Source organism: Schistocerca gregaria, chromosome 8 (genome assembly GCF_023897955.1).
Source record: "Schistocerca gregaria isolate iqSchGreg1 chromosome 8, iqSchGreg1.2, whole genome shotgun sequence".
NCBI classification, from domain to species: domain Eukaryota; kingdom Metazoa; phylum Arthropoda; class Insecta; order Orthoptera; family Acrididae; genus Schistocerca; species Schistocerca gregaria.
Window position 1 is genome coordinate 407,066,837 of NC_064927.1, and position 15,528 is coordinate 407,082,364.

At 42.1% G+C, this 15,528-nt stretch overlaps 1 protein-coding gene across 2 annotated transcripts in view; it reads right to left on the minus strand.

Annotated features, from left to right (window-relative positions):
- The window catches only part of LOC126284412 (serine/threonine-protein kinase BRSK2), a 1,848,446-nt gene that overhangs the window by 578,241 nt on the left and 1,254,677 nt on the right, over positions 1-15,528 (minus strand). For both annotated transcript variants that reach the window (XM_049983324.1, XM_049983325.1), the window contains one exon: positions 6,662-6,723. The gene's annotated coding sequence lies outside the window, so the exon portion shown is untranslated. The remainder of the gene's footprint in view (positions 1-6,661; positions 6,724-15,528) is intronic.

Here is a 15,528-nt window from a genome sequence, read left to right on the forward strand (position 1 = left end):
AAAACAAAATGTCTATGCAGTATTTATTTGTAAGTTCTAGCCGAAATGACCTTCCATTAGGAGCAATTAATTCTCCATGAAAAGTGTAAAAAATCTTGTTACTTTACCTTCATTACTACAGAACTATTCTTTGTTGTGGTGACATGGCGTCACAGTAACATTAATATGCGATGTGGCGCGTGTGGGTTGCATTCATCATTAGGCATACGAGATATAAAATCAACACATCAATCTCAAAGAAATGCTAAATCTGCTGAATCATCTAATACACCCGTCCATTTTCTGTATCTTTCTTGGGGGGGGGGGGGGGGGGTTAAGGGAATAGAAATTCCACATTTGCTGGTACTGGTGTAGCTCTTAAAGTACGCGCTTTAAATTCCATGTTTACTGGACATTTTGGTCCATAACACCACTTCTCAAAATATGGAATACTTTGTTTACAGGTGTAACACCCTGTGTATGTATCCAGACTACACAGGATACACTTTGGTTTCTTTAGTCTCTTCCTGGTGCATAGAAAACGTGTGTTTTGCATGAGGATATTACTTCCTTTTGATAAAATATAGTTTCATGAAACGGTTCATTAGTAAAAGAAATATGTATAACGCAAGGACAGATGTGAATCTAATACAGAGGATTATGTCAGAAAGGCACTTGGATTCATATTCGAATCCGAACGCAAAAGAAATGAACGTCAGAAAAAAGTCCACTTTCCGCGGTGTATTACTTAGTAGAATAATACAGAGATAACGTTGTACATGCTGTTTACCCACGTTATCACCGTTCTCTAAGATGCTTCAGATTGACTCTGCTGACTTGAGCGCCGTGTTAACTTGTTGCGAACAAGGAAAGAAATGAAAGTTACCTTTTGCCGGAGTAGGCAGTTTATATCAAACCATGAAAGAAAAATTGCATGCAACAGTTTGAACTATAAAAGACTTTTGTCTTGTTGTGGCAGTGAAACTTGTACACTGACACACGACAGAGTTAGGAAACAGTTGCACGGAGCACAGGGATTCCTCGGCTTGGCAGCCTCAGCACGCCGGTTGCCTGTGGCGTTGCTTGAGAGTTGTGCTTGTTTTCCTCGACAGGCAGCCGCAGGCATCTGAGGTGACGCATGCCCTCAAGTTTCTGCGATCTCCTCGCCGGCAGATCGCTACGATCTTTGGTCTGGGCAAGGGAAGTTATTCGATTTTGGGAATACAGTACCTCTCCTCCCACGGGTTCCCTAAGTCAGAGACTGCCGAACGAAGCATATCACACTATGAAACTGGTAATGCTAACGTAAATGAATGTAACTTAGTGCTCATAAATAGATGGAAAGAATCAGTTTTGTTCAATTACCCTGTTGACCATCTAACGTAGCCGCTTACACAGACTACTCGTCGAAGAAACCGAAATCCCTCCTGTCAATTTAGTAGAGGACATCTGGTGTCAAGCAAACGACATGTCTTCAAAAATTTTACTGTTCTGTATACAATAATTACATCTAAAGCATCCGTAATTGAGAGCCTCTACACTGTCAAAATTGTAAATGGTGGACGTGTACAAATACATGTCTCTCTGGGATACATGTTAATCAAAGAGGGCGTGGACAATCTTTCGTGTTGCCCAATGAAGCGTCGATATAAACCGCGGAGTTGTCTTTACGCTGTCGACATACAAGTCAACTTTTATGGTCTGACTCGGTGAATACCCTACAGCCTCTTTACGTCGTCAGCTGCAGTACAAAATTAAATCCTTTGCAACACGACATAATGCGCAGTCTTAACTGAGCAAAGGCGTTGCTTCAGGGCATCTGTAGAGGATACCGGGACATGTTGGAATTAGGGGCAACGACCGTGGGGATCAGCTGTGAAAATAGAACAGCGAATGAAATTGGTATAGCTGCCTAATATCGTGTATATCCCCCGCGAGCACGCAGAAGTGCCGTAACACGACGTGGCAGGGACTTCATTAATATCTGAAGTAGTGCTGGAGGGAACTGACTCCATGAATCCTGCAAGACTGTCCATAAGCCGTAAGAGTACGAGGAGGTCGAGAACTCTTCTGAACACGTTGCAAGGCATCACAGACATGTTCAATTATGTTCATGTTTGCGGAGTCTGGTAGCCAGCGGAAAAGTTTAAACTCGAAGAGTGTTCCTGGAGCCACTCTGTAGCAATTCTGGACTTTTGGGGTTTTGCTGGAATTGCCGAAGTCCATAGGAACACAATGGACATGAATGGATGCAGGTGATCAGACAGGATGCTTACTTACGTGTCACCTATCAGAGTACTATCTAGACATATCAGGAGTTCCACATGACTCCATCTGCATATGATCCACACCATTACAGAGTCTCCACCAGATTGAACAGTGCCGTGATGGCATGCAGGATCCATGGATTCATGGGGTTGCCTCCATACCCGTACACGTCCATCCGCTCGATAGGATTTGATACGAGACTCGTTCGAACACGTTTCCAGTCATCAACAACCCAATGTCGGTGTTGACGGGCCTAGGCGAGGCGTAAAGCTTTGTTTCGTGCAGTCATCAAGGATACATGAGTGGACCTTCGGCTCCGAAAGTCAATATCGATGATGTTTCGTTGAATGATTCGCACACTGACACTCGTTGATGGCCCAGCATTGAAATCTGCAAAATTTTGCGGAAGGGTTGCACTTCTGTCACGTCGAACGATTCTTATCACTCGTCGTTGGTCCCGTACTTGTAGGATCTTTCTCCGGCCACAGCGGTGTCGGAGATTTGTTTCACCGGATTTCTGATCTACACTCGTGAAGTGGTCGTACGCGAAAATCGCCACTTCATCACTACGTCGGCGATGCTGTGTCCCCTCGCTCGTGCGCTGCTTGTAACGCCACGTTCAAACTCGCTTAAATCTTGATAACCCCCCATTGTAGCAGCAGTAACCGATCTAGAGACTGCGCCAGGCACTTGTTGTCTGCCGCGCGGGATTAGCTGAGCGGTCTTAGTCGCTGCAGTCATGGACTGTGCGGCTGGTCCCAGCGGAGGTTCGAGTCCTCCCTCGGGTATGAGTGTGTGTGTTTGTCCTTAGGATAATTTATGTTAAGTAGTGTGTAAGCTTAGGGACTGATGACCTTAGCAGTTAAGTCCCATAAGATTTCACACACATTTGAACATTTGAACTTGCTGTCTCATATAGGCGTTGCCGACCACAGCGTTGTATTCTGCCTGGTTACATTTCTCTGTATTTCAGTACGCATGCCTATACCAATTTCTTTGGCGCTGCAGTGTAGTTCCCACCGATATACAATGAATTTCGTGGTAGTCTCGCCAACCAAGCAGAAACGGGGCAAAGTTAGTGCACATGGACCGCAATATCAAACTCACATGGATCCAGCAAGAAATTCCACGGGGCCCTTGGTTTCTCAACTTGGCTGTCACGAGAGTAGAAGTGCCCGTAACAGGAAAACGTGGCGTTTGGGTGTTTCCATATTTTTGTTCAAACTCTGTAGCTCTTACGACCTTCTCTTACATCAGACATTCCGTACACATCGTTTTTAGGTTGTGTTGGCACCAGAGTAAGATTAATGATTCAATTGTGTTTGTAGAAAGTAAACAGCGAAGTGAATTGGAGTCTTATGGAGTCCTAAATGGTGGCCCTGGTAACACGCTAAATTCTAGATAACGGTGTCAGTTGGGAGACAACTGTCCTATATGCCGAACACAATCATCAATACAGCTTTCAGGCAAGGGCGCATCCGAAACTGGAGTAGTGTTGTGACGAGTAGATGATGACTCTGGAATTGTTGAAGATATAAACAACGTTATTTTATGGTCATTCTCCACAAGCAATTTAGCGTGTGCTGGCTCTACATCCGCCAAGTCAGCGTACCACATTACAGTTCTGCCACTAGATACTAAGATGGAACCTTGAAGATCGGCAGTTCATAACTTCGATTTTTTAAACAATGAAATGAAACTGATACACACCGAACAGAATAATAAATTACCACAATAAGCACGTGTAGACAGATGAACCTCCTCGATGGTTGTAGGAGCCTTACATCGGGTTCGCTTAAACATCAATATATACGCTGCAGTTTTGGGTGAGTTACTCTTTGTGGCGTACACTTTACTGAAAAAATAATAACAACACGGTATGGCCTTTCCCCATTCCCTGCGCGACAAGTTGCTTGCACTTTTGAAGCACGTTACCGCATTCAGGAAGACGGCAGAATTCGTTTCCTATGACGGGGCGCCACCCCTGGATATCTAATCCGCCTCCACAGATGAGTAGTCAACACGCCTGACTGACATGCAGGGGACCGAGGATCGACTCCCGGTACTGCCAGGGACGTTTCCTTGGTGCGACGACTGGGACAGAGTGCACACGGCTTCGTGAGGCCAACTGAGGAGCTGACCCCTTGCCACGTAATACCGCATCCAGGACGCCACTGGCGGAACGTGACGTGGCAGTCGGTAGGACCCAAGAGCCAGAACGCGGAAGTTTACCTTTTTACTCCTTTTCCAGTGCCTCGTAAGACAGTACGTAACGCAACAGCTTAAAGAGCGATGGAATGGTTGAGCATGACCAATAGCTCGACCTCCTCGTTTAGGTGAGTTTCAACTCATTAATTTCCACCTATAGAGCCATTTACAGGTACTGGCGTATTTCACACTCATCGACAACCTTACGTTACAGGAGCATGTAGTGTCACTCACAAGACAGAATGACCTTTACCTCAACAAGCATTTGTTTCAACACATGTGCTATCAGAGCTTTCTAGTTTTGAGCAGTGCTTTCTCCTGTAAAAAGTTACAGCCAATGCTACACAACTGATAAATATGCACTGTCCAACTCCTTCTCACCCTCCCTTCGTACATCTCCTCTTCTCCTCCATCTTTCTATCCATCATCCCCTCCTCCCTGCCTCACTCCATGTCCTCTACACCCTCTCTTTGTCCATTTCCTCCTTCCTCCTCTTCATGTATGTTCGTTTCATCCCCCCTCCCTTTGTCAGTCTCTTCTTCCTTCTGCCCCCTCCCTATTCCTCTGATATTGAACCTTGTTTATTATTACTGCAAACGAAACCTTGAGTGGAAAGTGAAGTCGCTTAAAATTAATGGGCAAACCAGTTAGGATCATAGATATATGGAGTACGAGATCCCTCTCCTGCTGCAGGATCCGTGAGGATAGTAGCTTCAATGACAGTATTTCGCACAGCTTTAATGTGAAAGGGGGTGGGGTTACAAAGGTTCGGAAGATCCTAATTCCGTGGTAGTGTTCTAATCATAAGCCGATACGCCGTAACCACAGCTTTCCTGTTTTCTGTTAAAACCGACTGTGAGGAAGAAAACAAAATAGTATATAGCTGGGCATACAATTTTTGTTTGAAATTATATATATGGGCAAAAATCATATATATGAGAGAAACAATTTGTCTAATGGTATAAATGCCTCGCTACCTACTTAAAACTGAAACTGACTGCTAGAAAGAAAATGGAACAGCACCTTTTCAGAGCACGGCATTTTCTTTCTTGCAGTTTGTTTTACCAGAACACTTGTACATTGTTGTTTAAAAATAGAGTCTATGTTCCTGTGAATGTTTATTAGGATATTGTTTAAAAATTTGAACAAGTCGGTTAAGAACTTTCTAGATTTACGCTAGCAGCGTTTCCTCTTTATATTTATGCATCACATCCATTTTACAAAATACGTAGTTTGCGTCCGCATTTTTATTAGAGTATCGTATAAAAGTTAGAAGTAAATCAGTCACGAACTTTCTGACAAAGTTTATCCTAGAGAGAGAGAGAGAAAGAGAGAGAGAGAGAGAGAGAGAAAATGTAGCCTATGTGCATCCGAAAGTTTATTATAGTATTGTGTAAAAATAAATCTGAAGTCAATCAGTCAAGAACTTATATATATATATACATATATATATATAGTAAACTTATAAGTGAAAAACTGGAAAAATCTTTGACTGGAATGTATTAATATATATATGCTATATCAAGGAAAAACGTGTCAGCAAAAATCTTCAAATGTTCGTAACCGTTTTACTTCAAATTTTTACAAGATACGCTAGTAAAAGTGCGGACAAAGGCTACTTACTTTTTAGATATATGTAATCTGCTATGACCTTTTTGCGTTTTTTGGCAACAACTTTAAACAACAACTTGTATTGATACAGTACTATAAATACAGATTTTTCGATATCTTCCATGATAGAAATGACTTCAGCTACACAAATTTTCTTTCTGGATACACAAATTTAGTTCTGTTAACGGAAAATATGACTGAAGGGTAAATAAACATATTGATCAATGCGCGTGATGACGCAGCTATCCGACAACAAACCGTTTGCGAAGAGATAGAAACATACAAATCACAGCTCCCAATGTTTACTCTTGTTCGCGCGTAAATAAGAGAGGTGCTCTTTCGGGATCCGTCAATATTTACGTACACACAAAAGTGTAAGTTGTATACACAATAATTCAATTAATATGAGTGTGATCAAAATGCCATTATGAATGTGGAGTCTGCTAGTATGACTGTAGCCGAAACATCGTGACTATTTTATTTATTTCATTTCACATGTTATGACATCAACAGTGGCAATAAATTTTTATGAAAGAGAAGTTGCGACTTTAACCGGTTATAGTGCAATCCACACACTCTAAATCTACGTACTCACCTTGGTAACACCTGGGATTAAGCAGTTTTCAGTTCCACTGATTATCTGTGGGCCAGGGGCACCTGAAAAAAGAGGGAATGTTAAAAGGAAAAAAGTAACACACACACACACGCACACGCACACACACACACACACACACACTTCTTTATAGCCTACATTATGTTACGAGACTGTTTACTTTTTTAAACAATAATCATAATTTATTACATCAAATACATAGCAGATCTTTAGAAAAAGAAAACATACCCTCTAATCACTACTCCACAGGCTGAACACAATCCGTATTAAAAAAGAAAGAAATACAAACAATAAATTAAATAACAAAAAATAGATGTGAAGATACAGTAAAGAAAAGTTGAACACGAAACTAAAGAAAACACACAAACTAGTTCGATACAGCAGTATATTACATCACCTATACTAAAACGCACATCATCAGAGTCATTCGCAAATGAAACGAACACAAATTCATGTAAGCACACGGTTTGACAGCGCAGGAAATGCCTTCAGAAAACGAAGCTTATATGTGATACAAAACATAAATACCACATTACACAAAATACATAATTATCTAGAAACCAACCAAGTCTAAATAGATAAAACAACAGCTACAACAACGAAAGATCACCTTAAATCTTTAGTCTCCACCGCCAGGTAATTTAAAATTATGTATCTTCACCAACTTTCTAGAAATATTTTTATCGGCCTACTATGCACATCATTTTTCTTTCAACAGTAACTTTAACGAAAATAGTTAAGTTTTCAAATACTACTATTTCGAAAATAATGACAATTTCTTTTAATTAGTTGCCTTATACTGTGATTATACATTTTATTCTTCATTCATATGAATGATAAATGTACTTACTAGAGTTACTGTAACAATATCAATCCCTTTTGATGCTTGTTTCAGGAATTATTAACCTGACATTGAGGGAGAAATCCAACGAATCAAAAATCTCTTTGAAGAAGATTACTTAAAAAAAAACACCGAGCCAGGTGGCGCAGTGGTTAGCACACTGGACTCGCATTCAGAAGGACGACGGTTCAATCCCGCGTCCGGCCATTCTGATTTAGGTTTTCCGTGATTTTCCTAAATCGCTCCAGGCAAATGCCGGAATGGTTCCTTTGAAAGGGCACGGCAGACTTCCTTCCCCATCCTTCCCTACTCTCTATGAGACCGATAACCTCGCTGTTTGGTATCTTCCCCCAAAACAACCACTTAAAAAACTGTTGATGTCATCAGTGAAGAAGGCTCGTTGAATGAACTATCAAGTGACCAGACTCTAAAACCGCATACAAAAAAGCGCCACAGTTTCCGTTCTGGATAACGTTTCGGCTAGAGTATTCAGCAATTAACAAACCTGCACAGAGGCACTTGATGGGCTCTTCGACAACCTATGCCAACAAATAATGCCATAAAATTCTCATTGCGTTCTTTCTAACATTGAGCACTCAATTTTGAGTTTTCATACAGTTGTGATGCCTGAGTGAATATATTAAAATCCTTTTCTTTATAAAGAAACATGCATACTTACTGTTAGCAGCTATCTGGTGTATGTACTCTAACGATCATGTCGTTACCAGACATATATTACGCTGCTGGCCCTAGAGAAGAAAAGCTGCCAGTTGCTACGAAATAGCCGACAATCGGTACGGAGCAACCAACAAATAATAATAAAAAGCAATGTAGGTGGTCGGACTTATTAGCTGCAGCGAAGCCTGTGCATGAATTCTGTGTATGCATTCGATAGTTCAAGCAGTATGGAGTTTGGTGAAGGTTGCGGAAAATATTAGTGTGACATTCCTTGCTGCACGGCAATATGACTACAAGACATGACTTAAGTGCTTGCGACCGTGGACGAGCAGCTGGACGGTGGGAGGGCTGTCAAAGTGTCACTACTATGGTCACAGTAAGGGGTGTGTCCAAAAGTGTCATCTCGTGATTGAAAAAGGTCGCTGAAGGTGGAAAGCGAAAGCATGCCAGTCGCCACAGATGGACCACCGCACCGCAACAGGATCGATACGTAGTCCTTGTGCGAAAAGTAACAGACATTTCACTCCTAGCCAGTCCGTTACAGACCTTACAACCGGTACATGTTTCTCTGCCAGAACCACTGTGCGACTGTTAATCAGAAAGAGTTCGTTGGAGTAGGGGACGTGTTGATTAGGATCAGCAACTGTGGCCCAAAGTGATGTTCTCCGACGAATCCCACATCACTACGGCAAGTGATTCTGACCACTAGTTAGTATGGATACTGAGGGGAACACACAACACACCACAGTGTGGTGTCACCGCCGGACACCACACTTGCTAGTGGTAGCCGCGGTCCGTTAGTATACATCGGTCCCGCGTGTCGCCACTATCAGTGATTGCAGACCGAGCGCCGCCACACGGCAGGTCTAGTCCAGAGAGACTCCCTAGCACTCGCCCAGTTGTACAGACGACTTTGCTAGCGATGGTTCACTGTCTACATACGCTCTCATTTGCACAGACGACAGTTCAGCATAGCCTTCAGCTACGCCATTTGCTACGACCAAGCAAGGCGGCATATTTAGTTACTATAATGTATGCCTCAACGATACAGATAGCCGTACCGTAGGTGCAACCACAACGGAGGGGTATCTGTTGAGAGGCCAGACAAAAGTGTGGTTCCTGAAAAGGGGCAGCAGCCTTTTCAGTAGTTGCAGGGACAACAGTCTGGATGATTGACTGATCTGGCCTTGTAACAATAACCAAAACGGCCTTTCTGTGCTGGTACGGCGAACGGCTGAAAGCAAGAGGAAACTACGGCCATAATTTTTCCCGAGGGCATGCAGCTTTACTGTATGATTAAATGATGATGGCGTCCTCTTAGGTAAAATATTCCGGAGGTAAAATAGTCCCCCATTCGGATCTCCGGGCGAGGACTACTCAAGAGGATGTCGTTATCAGGAGAAAGAAAACTGGCGTTCTACGGATCGGAGCGTGGAATGTCAGATCCCTGAATAGGACAGGTAGGTTAGAAAATTTAAAGGGAAATGGATAGGTTAAAGTTAGATATAGTGGGAATTAGTGAAGTTCGGTGGCAGGAGGAACAAGACTTCTGGTCAGGTGACTACAGGGTTATAAACACAAAATCAAATAGAGGTCATGAATTTTGAATTTAATTGATGAAAGGAGAAAATATAAAAATGCAGTAAATGAAGCAGGCAAAAAGGAATACAGACATCTCAAAAATGAGATCGACAGGAAATGCAAAATGGCTAAGCAAGGATGGCTAGAGGACAAATGTTAGAATGTAGAGGCTTATCTCACTAGGGGTAAAATAGATACTGCCTACAGGAAAATTTAAGAGACCTTTGGAGATAAGAGAACCACTTGTATGAACATCAAGAGCTCAGATGGAAACCCAGTTCTAAGCAAAGAAGGGAAAGCAGAAAGGTGGAAGGAGTATATAGAGGGTCTATACAAGGGCGATGTACTTGAGGACAATATTAGGGAAAGGGAAGAGGATGTAGATGAAGATGAAATGGGAGATACGATACTGCGTGAAGAGTTTGACAGAGCACTGAAAGACCTGAGTCAAAACTAGGCCCCCGGAGTAGACAACATTCCATTAGAACTACAGACAGCCTTGGGAGAGCCAGTACTTACAATACTATACCATCTAGTGAGCAAGATGTATGAAACAGGCGAAATACCCTCAGACTTCAAGAAGAATATAATAATTCCAACCCCAAAGAAAGCAGGTGTTGACAGATGTGAAAATTACCGAACTATCAGTTTAATAAGTCACAGCTGCAAAATACTAACGCGAATTCTTCACAGACGAATGGAAAAACTAGTAGAAGCCGACCTGGGGGAAGATCAGTTTGGATTCCGTATAAATGTTGGAACACGTGAGGCAATACTGACCCTACGACGTATCTTAGAAGCTAGATTAAGGAAAGGCAAACCTACGTTTCCAGCATATGTAGACTTAGAGAAAGCTTTTGACAATGTTGACTGGAATACTCTCTTTCAAATTCTGACGGTGGCAGGGGTAAAATACAGGGAGCGAAAGGCTATTTACAATTTGTACAGAAACCAGATGGCAGTTATAAGAGTTGAGGGGCATGAAAGGGAAGTAGTGTTTGGGAAGGGAATATGACAGGGTTGTAGTCTCTCCCCGATGTTATTCAATCTGCATATTCAGCAAGCAGTGAAGGAAACAAAAGAAAAATTCGGAGTAGGTATTAAAATGCACGGAGAAGAAATAAAAACTTTGAAGTTCGCCGATGACATTGTAATTCTATCAGAGACAGCAAAGGACATGGAAGAGCAGTTGGACGGAATGGACAGTGTCTTGAAAGGAGGATATATGATAAACATCATAATGATAATGGAATGTAGTCGAATTAAGTCGGATGATGGTGCGGGAATTAGATTCGGAAATGACACACTTGAAGTAGTAAAGGAGTTTTGCTATTTGGGGAGCAAAATAACTGACGATGGTCGAAGTAGAGAGGATATAAAATGTAGACTGGCAATGGCAAGGTAAGGGTTTCTGAAGAAGAGAAATTTGTTAACATTGAGTATAGATTTAAGTGTCAGGAAGTCATTACTGAAAGTATTTGTATGGAGTGTAGCCATGTATGGAAGTGAAACATGGACGATAACTAGTTTGGACAAGAAGAGAATAGAAGCTTTCGAAATGTGGTGCTACAGAAGAATGCTGAAGATTAGATGGGTAGATCACATAACTAATGAGGAAGTATTGAATAGGATTGGGGAGAAGAGAAGGTTGTATCACAACTTGACCAGAAGAAGGGATCGGTTGGTAGGACATGTTCTGAGGCATCAAGGAATCACCAATTTAGTATTGGAGGGCAGTGTAAAGGGTATAAATCGTAGAGGGAGAACAAGAGATGAATACACTAAGCAGATTCAGAAGGATGTAGGTTGCAGTAGGTACTGGGAGATGAAGAAGCTTGCACAGGATAGAGTAGCATGGATAGCTGCATCAAACCAGTCTCAGGACAGAAGACCACAACAACAACAATGTATTCTGAACAGATAATATTGTGAATCGTGTACCGTCAAGAGCGACGTTCATCTTTAATGGATTAAAGTTAAGTATCAAACTAATTACGTCCGCTTTCTGAATTCTAATTCCTTGTCATGTTCCAGACCTAACGTCAGTATAGTTCTTCCCGCCTCACGGCAGCCTGCATAAGCTTGAACGCGTGCATTTCGGCCTTCACTAGTAACACGGTGTTGGCTCTTCTGCCAACACAACACACAGAATGTTTGGGAACGTCATCGCTATGGCCTAGACGTTATGGTGCGCATTATGTACAGTGGTCGAAAACCATTGCACTCCCTTCCCCGAGATACCATTATGGCGCTGCAGTATCGTAAGCAGATTATTCTCTACAATGTCCTGATTTTCTGTTTATAGATGACACTGCGCGCCAACACAGGACGGCTGAGATGTCGGGCACAGAAGAAAATGAAGATATTTAACATATGGAATGGCCTGCGTACTCCCTTGACCTAAGCCCTGAAGAGCATGTCTGGGATGGTGCTGGCAGACGTTTCTCAACGAATGCCTTCTCATCAAACCGTGAAAGAATGAACAGCCTTGAAAGTGGAGTGGAACAATATTCCTCAGCTGTCTGGTACCCAACCCGGATTACAGACGCAAAATATTCATCAGTGACTAAGAAAAATAGATCCCTTACCGAGAGTCCCATATCAACCTTTATGCTGGGAGTCTGACTTGTATCAAAGATGCACATTATTTGTGTCTATTACCCTGCTTTCCCGTGTGCTGAAATCCGTACCATTTTTCATTATAAATATGTCACTCCACAACTATTATGTATGTACTGTTTTTCACGTTGTCCATCATTGCCTGTGATTATTCCTGTCCAATAATATTCCTGCTCCTTAGGAATTGTCAAGCAGTGTATTTTTCAATCCTACTTGCATAATGTGTTTTACTAATTAGGCCGACTGACATATGTGCACTTACATACATCACTCAGATGTCTATTTGTGGGTGCTAATATTTTTTCTTACTTGTATATTTAATTAATGGGACCCTTAAGCTACTTTTATCAAATAGATGGTCCGCACAGCTAAAACGATTAGGAATCTCTGGTACAGAGAATTAATTCGGATTCGACAATAAACGTTTCCTATTAAATTAGCAGAGGAGCACATCGTGTAGATCGTCCCGCGTCCAGCAATTCCCCAAGAGTGCGTGGATGCTGGCCATGGCTGTCACTGTTATTTCGCGCGACGCCACGAAAGGTCTGAAGAACTTTTCACTACTACTATAGTACTCGACAGAGGGTGAGTAGTAAGCCTGCTGCACAAGGTGGGAGGGGAATGACAGAAAACCTAACTCAGGAAGGAGGCTTTGTCACTCCTCCGAAATTCGGGTCCAGTGATTTAACGAGTATCCTATCACGTTAAGAGCTTCGGAATGAGGTATGAAGCAGTACCCGAAAGAACTACAGTTTAGGTCCATGTGACATCAGCCGCTGCTTCTTTATGCACATCAGATGATGGCTGACGCGCAGACTCATGGACCGTGCTGCCCTATACCGGCAAGTGAAGCGCAAGCAAGGTGTAGGTAGCCCCGCCCACTGCGTTAACGCCCACTGCTGCCGTGGTCCGCGCTTTACTGCTGATCTCTGTGAGAGTGACACTGTGCACACTGGGTTTATGGGCGGACGTTCAAACAGCATCGACGTGAGCGATCACAGGGCTCTTTGTCACGTAGAGAGATCCGCCATACAGCCAGTGGTCGGACCTTGTTACTAAGCTGAACTTTACGCTTCATCCACAAGCGCCAATGTATCTATCATGAGGACCATTGTTGCATGGACGACATGGTATAGTGGATAGCAACAAAAACTCTATGAACAAAAGTATCCAGACACCTACTGGTGAACATTAGTATGGGGTGAGTCCGTATGAAGACTTGAACTTTGTTGTGATGGGTCGGAGTGTCTATGGAGGAATGGTAGCGCATTCTTCCTCTAGACTTTATACTAGAAACTGTAGTGATGTTGGACTCTGCCGTCTGGAGCGAAGTCGACGTTCCAACTCATCCCAAAGGCGTTCTACTGGATTAAGTTGGGGATGCTGACAAGGCGAGTCCATTTCAGGAAACTTATTGTCCAAAAACTATTGTCTCACGGATACTGCTTCATGTCACAATACGTCGTGATGCTGGTAAAACAATCATCGTCTCCAACCTCTTCGTCCGCTATACCCAGTACCCAATGCTGTAAAATGTGTTCATAGCCTTCCACACCTATCATTTCTTAAGAGAAATAAAAGGACCACAGTCTAAGCACACAAAACACCACTGAGAGGCGTGGTGCAGTGGTTACCACACTGGACTCGCATTCGGGAGGACGACGGTTCAAACCCGCATTCGGTCATCCTGTTTTCTCACTCTATACACAAACTACAATCTCACAATGAATAAAAAAAGGTAATAATAACACACTTACCAACCAACAAACTGCAGACGAAGACTAACAGCTCAAAAACCGAAAACAAATAAATAGCCGGTTACTACCCAACACTTGATCCCATTCAATTGAACCACAACTACAAACCACATCAGAAACAAAGACATCCACCAGAAGAGTCCGTCAACGCTAAAAAAAAGAACCGAGATAATAAATACATATGATCGCTAATCGATTCTCTGGAAAAAAAAATTAATCTATGCTCGCACCTTGTAACGAATAGCATAGTTTACACCGGTTACTAATACAATCACAGATAACATATAATAATTATCAACTTACATCCATCGCAACATAAACTCATGACGTCACGTGGGATGTCACTGGTCAAAGCGGACGAGTGGAATCGAACAGTGAGCTTGATCTGGAATTTGCAATATTAACGTCGGATTTGACTTCTGACAAACATAATGGCCTTTGTGATGTCGCTGCTTGGGGCGTATTTTGAATTTAATTTCTGTACGGCGTTTTTGATTGTTTCTAGAGAAATTATTTTTTAAATCTCAGCTATGCACGAGAAGAAAAATACTCATCTCCTCAAATTCTTCATTTGTGTGGCCATAGTGTCCGTAATTGTTTTATATTCCTTGAGGGTATTTTGTTCTGCCGTTGCAACAACAAAAATGCGTGATCAACCGAAAATCACCGTAAGTACAACTCAACTTACTCTTAACGAACTGTTCTTCGATCTAAAAGCAAATGCAATTGTAAATAACACAATTACAGACCACTGATGACGCTTTACTTCAATAAGGCGAAACGCATCTGGTGAAAAAAAACGCATTTATGTATTTGCAGCGACATAACAAAATACCCTCAAGAATTACTCATCTCCTCATTTGACTGGGATTCTAATGCTGTGTGAATTTATCGATATTTTCCTGTATGTTAAGTAACTCTTTTTATTTTTTAGTTTTTCTGATTGTAACTGTCTATGGTACAATTTTACATCTTTTTTACGATACTAAGTTAGTTTTCTTTTGCGTATATGGTTACATTTATCCTTACGGATAGCGGTTAGATTTACTTCTGATATATTTCAAGTTTATTAGCTTCAAACACTTTACATTTTTGTTAAATTCACACTGCGTACACCGCTGTCCACTACAATTTGACAGCTTTCGTTTTCTTCCAGATAAATGTTCCTTTTACTTGCCGTTTAGATGCAGTAAATTGTCGAAATCGCCTGGTTCAAAAAAATGGTTCAAAAGGCTCTGAGCACTATGGGACTTAACATCTATGGTCATCAGTCCCCTAGAACTTAGAACTACTTAAACCTAACTAACCTAAGGACGTCACACAACACCCAGCCATTACGAGGCAGAGAAAATCCCTGACCCCGCCGGGAATCG